This window comes from Nelusetta ayraudi, unplaced genomic scaffold (genome assembly GCF_046127955.1).
Source record: "Nelusetta ayraudi isolate G7.1 ecotype Tasmania unplaced genomic scaffold, CSIRO-AGI_Nayr_v1 ptg000011l, whole genome shotgun sequence".
Classification (NCBI taxonomy): Eukaryota; Metazoa; Chordata; class Actinopteri; order Tetraodontiformes; family Monacanthidae; genus Nelusetta; species Nelusetta ayraudi.
In genome coordinates this window covers 27,301,677-27,309,620 of record NW_027466061.1, presented here as the reverse complement: position 1 = coordinate 27,309,620, position 7,944 = coordinate 27,301,677, and the positions used below count along the sequence as shown (strand labels likewise).

General features: G+C 45.9%; 1 long non-coding RNA gene across 1 annotated transcript; it reads left to right on the top strand.

The window, feature by feature from the left end:
* The first annotated feature begins 3,537 nt into the window (after window positions 1-3,537).
* On the top strand, window positions 3,538-7,370 carry LOC142884254 (uncharacterized). The gene is made up of 3 exons (XR_012926154.1): window positions 3,538-4,225; window positions 5,522-5,665; window positions 6,198-7,370. It is a non-coding gene; the product is annotated as an uncharacterized LOC142884254 (long non-coding RNA).
* The last annotated feature ends 574 nt before the right edge of the window (window positions 7,371-7,944 follow it).

The window sequence follows — 7,944 nt, the reverse complement described above, 5'->3', positions numbered from 1 at the left end:
GAAATAGAGGGATAATCCTCCTCACTGCTTGGCTCTGCAACTAGCTGGCTTTGGCAAGGGTGGGGCTGATAGTTGCCGCTGCTGCTGCCGCTGTAACCCTGGCAGACGGGATGCGCAAGAGACGCCGCAAAAAAGCGGGAGACGCAAAAACAAACAAAAAAAAATCCCAAAACATGCAGCCAGAAATAATAATAATAATATTAAAAAAACATGGGATGGCGGCTGAAGCTTCAGTAGAGAGCCGGTGGCAGGGAGGAGCAGTGGGACGGTGGTTTCTGACCTTCTCAGCTGCACATGTCACAGCGCAGCTGCAGGGATGTCGGAGGAAATCCGGTTTCCCCCCCGAGGAGGCACTTTTTCACCAGCAACTGAACACTTCAGTCACAGCGGGCAACACACAAACAGGGAGAGAAGGAAAGAGAGGAAAGCCCAGAGGGTTTAGAGGTGCTCAGATTGTGTGGAGCTGTGGCCACTGTGTTTAAAGGTAGATGTGGTTGGAAGCGCGGCAAGCTCAGCAACTTCAGCACAATCCGTGCCACAACGTTTCGGTCCTGCGTTTATTGGACAGAGAGGAAGAGGAATGGATGCACCTGAAAGACAAATGTCTTCCATCCGTCCATCCGTCCGTCCATCCATCCATCCATCCACCCCCTCTTGTGGGATCGATTGGTTTTAATCTCCTGATTCATGGGCCTCCCGTGGAGAACTCCACCCTGGAGCGCCACCCGCAGGCGGAGAAGTGAGCCAGGTGCAAGTGAGCCAGTGAGGGCAGAACTCTGGAGCCTGGGGGGAGGAGTCAGTGGTGTGAACGAATGGCGGGAATGAAAGAGGGGAAGGAGGGAGGAGGGAGACTGTCTGTGGGATTTGACGGCGCTCTGATCAAAGCGCCGTCAAATCCCACAGACAGTTCAGTAATTAGACTGAACTAAGATAATCCCACTTCTGCAAAAGACATTTAGAGGGATTGCGCTCATTATATCCCCCAATATCTTCAGAGTGGTGTGGCTTCAAAGGTCGTGGGCGCAGGTGGAATCAGGCCAATCTGCCAAATGTTCTGATCCAAGGGGCTCCTTCTCCACTCATCGCCGTGAAACAAGCGGAGATAATTTTGCATTTATGGTATAATAAGAACAGATCCACTTGGCGGACTGACGGAGGAGGAGTACATTACCTCTGCAGTGGAAGTGATAAACACCAGAGAGGAAGCATTGTTTAGGAACCTCACAGCCTGATCGCGTCATTCCCGTCTCAGCCGACATAATTGTGTTCGGATTTTATGAAGAGAAAAAAGGCACAAATTAGAGGCATTAATGCAAAGACGTGGCAGGAGAAATGAGGAGGGGAATTTCCATGTTCAGCATCATGTCACAAACAATTCTCATCCATGTCACTCAGCCTAAAAAAAAAAGTTTTGATCATCAGTTCTCTGCAATTACTGAGGGACGCTGGCTCTCCCTCTGTTTTCTGATAACAATCTGCACATCTTCAAGTTTCTATCATCCTTATATTTCATCTCGCATGATTCATTATCCAAACCAAAACCCTCTCCAAATGCCCACAAGGATGCCACAGCCAGGCTTTCACTGGGCCAAAAGCAGGAAGCTACTGTTGCTAGTAGCTTGTCAGCATGGATGCTGCGATTGCTGTCTGATCACAACTGGAAAACATTTCCACTGTAGAAGAGCAAATAACTGAAGGCACTGAAGGCTTTTCTCTGCTCTGTGTGTGTGTGTGTGTGTGTGTGTGTGTGTGTGTGTGTGTGTGTGTGTGTGCTTGCAGCAATTATTGTTGGACACGCGCACGCACACAGGTTGCGGAGCTACGTGGTCGGGGTTTAAATGCTGCTGCTGCAGTAGTTTGACAGCAGCTGATGCACCAAAACCTGAGGAGCTTTTAGTCACTTTACAGCTAATTTTATTTTTTACACATGAAGGATATGTCCTGTAAAAAAACCCACAAAAAAACAACAACTCAATCCTAAAGAATTTAGTTTGAAATGAATGAAAAGCTGCTTTCACCAAATTTTTTTTAAATTATTATTATTATTATTACTATTATTATACTTTACAGTAAATCGCTCAGTTTGGCTCCTCTGCTTTGGTTGCTGGTTTATAATAAATATAATAAATTGAGGATCAGCATAGGCATCAGTTGCCTAGTTGTTTTCTCCAGGAAGACCTGCTGCCTCCAACAACTCTAGAGGAACCACAGTGACCCCTGCTGGTTGTTCCAACACTGAGCTCCATCCATCCATGCATCAATTTTCAATACCCACTTGTTACTGGATCATGGGGGTCTGCTGGAGCCTATCCCAGCTGTCATAGGGCGAAGGCAGGTTGACACCCTGAACAAGTCACCTGTTCATCACAGGACCACATAGAGAGACAACCAACTATTCGCACTCCCGCACACACCTATGGTCAATTTAGAGTTTTCAATTCACCTCGCATGTATGTTTTTGGACTGTGGGAGGAAGCCGGAGAACCTGGAGAGAACCCACACAGACACAGGGAGAACATTCAAACTACCACACAGAAAGGCCCCGGGCCGGGAATCAAAGCCGCCACCTTCTGTGCTGTGAGGCGGCAGTGCTCACTACTGCACCACTGTGACTCTCCCCATATTAATATCTTAATTTTTACTTTCAGGTCTGCGGTGGACCAGCGTCAAGTTGTTACTTTGAATCGCGCGGACACGTGGGTATCTTTGAAAAAAAATTTGATATAGATTTTTTTTATCGTCATGTTCATAATTATATCAAGTGAAATTCTTTCCTACATACATAGTCCCTCGTATGTTTTTTTTATTGATTTTTTTATTATTTATTTCGATTTTAAATAGAAAAGAAAAGAAAAAGTCATTCGTTTTAACTGCATTTAGTATCCACACCGGCATCCGTAGTTAGGAGGATACGTTCTTACCCGGAAGAAGGCGGAGTTAGCCTCAAACCTCGAAGTCTGGACTGGCTTAAACCTTCCTTCACCCGGATTGTTTTTTTTTTTTTTTTCAATCTTAAAGCTGACTAATATAATTAAAATCAAGTTTTTAATTGTTTATCTGCATTTTCAAATTGATAGACTGTGCCTTTAAATCAAGGGACGTGTGTGTGCGCCGTTGAACAAGGCTGGGTGTGTGTGCGTGTGCGTGTGCGTGTGCGTGTGCGTGTGTTTTCCATCAGTGACTTTACGCTAATCATAATCAGACAGCACAACCAGCCTTGTTTATTTGTTTTTTTATTCGCTTAATTTAAAAAAAAAAAAATCAGTCCCCCTCTAAAATGCCTTCTGACTTGTGAACAGCCTCTGTAACGAGCTGATCGGGCCACTAGAGGGAGCTCTTGCACCTGCTGTCTCACTCATCCTGTTGCTCTGTGAAACAGAAATTTGTAGAATGCATAAATCTACAGATGTCAACCTCACCAGGTAATTTACAATCAAGGTACATGTATACAGTAGTGCAGATCTTTGTCTCTAATGTGTTTTTCCATATTTTTTTTCAGCTCCACCTCATGAACTTAAGTGCCATCACCAGAGTTGAAAGAAACTCCGCAGATGCTCTAAATCCTCGCCACCAATTATACTTCCGCAGGAGGATCAAGTCCTGCTGATCAGAATCTGCTGGCGTCTGAAGCAGCACATGGCGTCGATTCGGCTTCAATTCAGCTCCGCTGGATATTTCCCTGATTGACAGGCCTGTTGTTCTAACACTGCTCGTTGCTGGGCAACATCACGTCTGTAACACGTTAGCTAACTGCGCGCACACACACAGTGTTTAACGTGACACGTTGATGCGTGACCTCTCCGGATCACATGGACATAAAATGCCAAGTGTCACAGTTTTAAAGGAGCCGGAGACAAACTCGCGGCTGTTTGAAGACTAATCCCTCGTTTCCGCCCCAGAGGGTCTCGGCGTGAAACTGGAGAGGCCTTTTAAGTCCTAATAACTTCTTAATTTAGTGGAAACATACACAGGCGAGGTCACACACAGCTTCTAGTCGTTTGTGCGCGCTCGCTTGCTCACACTGGGCTCCAGTTTCAGGATAGTTAAAGTGGGAAAAACACAAAGCCCTGTTTGATTGTGACAAGAGCGGCTCTTCCCATTTGTTCCCAGTTTTTTGCTGCACCAGTTCCTCCAACCAGAGTGTGCGCGTTAGTCTGGTGATTCACTGACTTCCTGTCTGGGAACTGGGAGAAGGAGAAGAAGAAGAGGAGGGGAGGAAGAGAAGGTGGAGTCATTTTTTTGTTAAACTCTACCAGAAACTGAGACTTTTTAAATGATCACCAGTCGTAGTTCTGACTGACGTTTCAATTTTCCTGCATGCTTTAGAGACGAAACGTGCTCCCACATCTTGACATATTCAACAACTTCTTAGAAATTCTTGAACATAACGAGGTGACATTAAAAGGTCACAAATGGACACAAATGAACTTTGACTGGAGAGGCGTGCAAGTGTGTGTATGTGTGTGTGCAAAGCAAAATTGTGTGTGGAAGACAGAAAATTCAAAAGACAATTCTAATTTACAACAAACAAACAATCATATCCGCCTCCAGTGGAGGTTTACATGCTTTTGATCCAATCCGCCACCAGACAGACAGACACAAACAGACAGACACACGTGACTGACTGACTGACTGACTGACTGACACTTCAGCCTGTAACAAACAAAGCCACTAAATATAAGGAAACAAACGTCATGTAGAGCAGAAACCAGATTCAGGCATGTTCAAAAAACATACATTGTTCTGATCCGCACATTGTTCTGTGCTGATGTTGAGCGGCCAAACTCCGCCCCCTGGTGGTGAAAACGCTACAAAGCGGCCTGCAGGCTGACGACGCGCACAGTGTCCCAAGGACGCGGCACAGACGAGGCGACACCTGTGACGCCAGCAAACCGAAGACATTTGTTCAGTTGTGTGACAGTCAGACAAGAGCGCCACCATCCTGTGAGGTGTCACTTACCGCTGCGCCATTGTCACTAATGGACACTTTGGAAAAGTGTCGCTGGGAACAAAAGACGGGACTTAAAAGAGCCATTATGGCCTCTGGGGGGGCCTGTAATCATGTGGCATCGGTCCTCTGAGGCTGCAATAATGACGGGTGTGTGAGCGAGGACACACACACACACACACTCGTTCAGTGCAGTCAGAAAGCTGTGTTGATTATTTTTTTTTATGAGCTAAGATGATGAAGACAATGAAATCCGGTTATGATACTGTAACCCTGACTCTATTAGAACCGTCTGTCTGTCAGTCTGTGTGTAATGAACTCATTTGCACCACCTGATTTGTGACACACTGACTAACTAAACATCCATTTGTTTGCCTCTTACAACAGAAATCCCCAAATATTCTATTTATTTTAATGATACAAACCAAGCATTTTACACTGGAAAACTTGATGCAAGTCACAACAGAGTAAAACGTCTTCTAAACTGCATCAAACTATTATTATTTTTTTTTTAACAAATTCTTTTCTCCTCCTCTTGTTCTTTTCTGTGTCCTTCTTCCGTGTGAATCGCAGGCAACAGGAGCGAACGGCCCGATTAAACTAGCGAGAAGCTGCTGGTTTGGAGATGAGAGAATAAAGAAAGAAAGGGAGGGAGGGAGGCAACAAGGCGGCTAATCCGCCAACTATCCGGCGCTGAGACGGCAGGCTGAGCCTCAGGTATTTGGTGCACTTCACAACTTCAAATTAAGACGCAATTATATTCTCTGCCGGGTCATTACTAATCCCGTTGAGGTAATGGAGCCGCACCTACAGCCTTAATTGCAGGGATTAGTGTGAAAGGGGGCCGTTTCCTTCACCAATTCGGTCAGGAACAGATTCTTAGCAGGAACAAAGGAGACACTTTAAATACCTCGTCTGATGACGCTTGAAAAGTATAACAAAACAAACAAAAATGGAGTAGAAACTATTTTTTGTATCTTTTTGCAAGCAAAGTTCTCCTGCAATGATTTAAAAACTCTAAACAACCGGTTGTGTTTGCACGTGTCGCTCTGAAGATTTGTTTCATTATTTTAATCCTTTCGCATTCACCTCTCTGTTGCTTAAGTCTTAGTGGGGAACATTGGTAGTTAGAGATTTAAAAGCCAAAAAGCACCAAACGTCACTACTGTAACACATAAACAAAAGAAAAAACAGTATTTGCCGTCGTTTTGCGGGGTTTTGTGTTAAGATGGACGTCTGAAACGTTCAGATTTTATGCATGAAAGGCAAACAGCAGCTGAGGATGGAAATAACACTAAGATCCTCCTTCAACTACCTTCAAACTACCAGTGATCAGCGTCTCTGTCCGCTGGGAACTCCTGAAAAATGAGACAGGGGTTCCTTCACGTCTTCTGCTACTCTGCTCTTCACACAGTGACAACTCAAACGCTCGAGCCCTCCGTGATGTCACATAGGGATCCAATCTCTCCCGCCCCCTTCCAAACGTCTGGAGAATTTGGACTGAAAGACCCTGACGAACTCTGGAGTTCAGCTTGGAAACAAGAGCTAAACATGTAGACATAGAAGACATAGACAGAAGACGTGGACGAGTTCTTCACAAGATCAGATCCATGAACCTGCACCAGCCGTGACCTTGTTGGGGAAGCCCCTCCCACCAGCAGCCCTGGAGCAAGAATCAACCAAACCCGACCTTCAAGCTTTTTTTGTTTTTTGACTTACAGCCTGTCGAGTTCCTGCGCTTCACTGTCATTATTGTATATATGTAATTTTTCCCCCTAATGATGGCCACTTAACAGAAGCGGCCATAAAAAAGCAAAAAAACTCATAGCTCGTAAAAACTGATCACAGGGCCTTTTTCTGTTTGAAAGCAGTCAAGGAGGCGGGGCTTAAAGTGACGGCACGCCATCACTTGCAAATCTCTGGGGGGGAAAATACAACAACAACAACAACAACAACAACAACAATAACAACATTCAGTACATCACATCACAGTCCAGTTAGTCGCTGTTATGCCGTGATGGGGGCGTGCGAGCTGGGAGGATAAATAATCCTTGGCGAGTGGTGCTGGTGGGGCCGTGTGGAGCGTGCACGGGTCAGCATGTTCCCGCACCTGTAAATCACCTGAGCGCTGCTGTAATTACGGCCCTCTGGGACGGCGCTCAGCCCTCTAATGCCCAGGGGGCTCGGCGGCGCCGCCACTTGTTGCGCAAGTGTTCGCACAGAAAGGGGGAGGGAGAGGCGGCGGTGGGGGCGGGGAGGGGGAGGAGGGCCGTTTGGCCTGGAGGTTAATCTTCTAAACGGCCGGCTGACAAACTTGGACGGCTGGCTGAGAGAGAGAGAGAGAGAGAGAGAGAGAGAGAGAGAGAGCGAGAGAGAGAGAGAGAGAGAGACAGCGAGAGAGAGAGAGAGAGAGAGAGAGAGAGAGAGGCAGGGGGAGGAGCCGGTTCAGGAACCAGGAGTACAAGTTTGTTTTTCCATTACAAGGGTTACCTTTCTGTTTTTCTGTTTGTTTTTTTGTTTTGTTTTTTTTGGCGAGGGGTTGGGTTGGTTTTTTTTTGAGCAAGGAGGTGTGAAATACAGAAAAACTCTTTGCCAAATCTGCTTTGCTTAAAATATCCAACAGACGAGCTGGCAGCAGCATCGGCTGCTCCGACTCTCCAGATATGGTTGTCAAAGAGTCACGACCAGAGACAAACAGTGCTTCCAGCAGCAACGGAGACCTGGCCTGTTTACCTGCTGCTTGTTGAGGGCCGTTGTGAAATCTTTCTTTTTTTTTAATCACGAAAGTAACGTGTCACACATTTAGTGGGTAAAGAAGTAATGTTTCAGGGGAATATTAAGGATCCCAGGGGATTCCAGAGAGGCTCAGTGTGTGGAGATCATCATCATGATATCCACACATACAGTATTATGTGTATATATATATTAACTGTATGGAGGTTTGAGGAGGTTGTAACGTGTGAACAAGTCCGACCCTTCTATCTGATGCGGCCGTC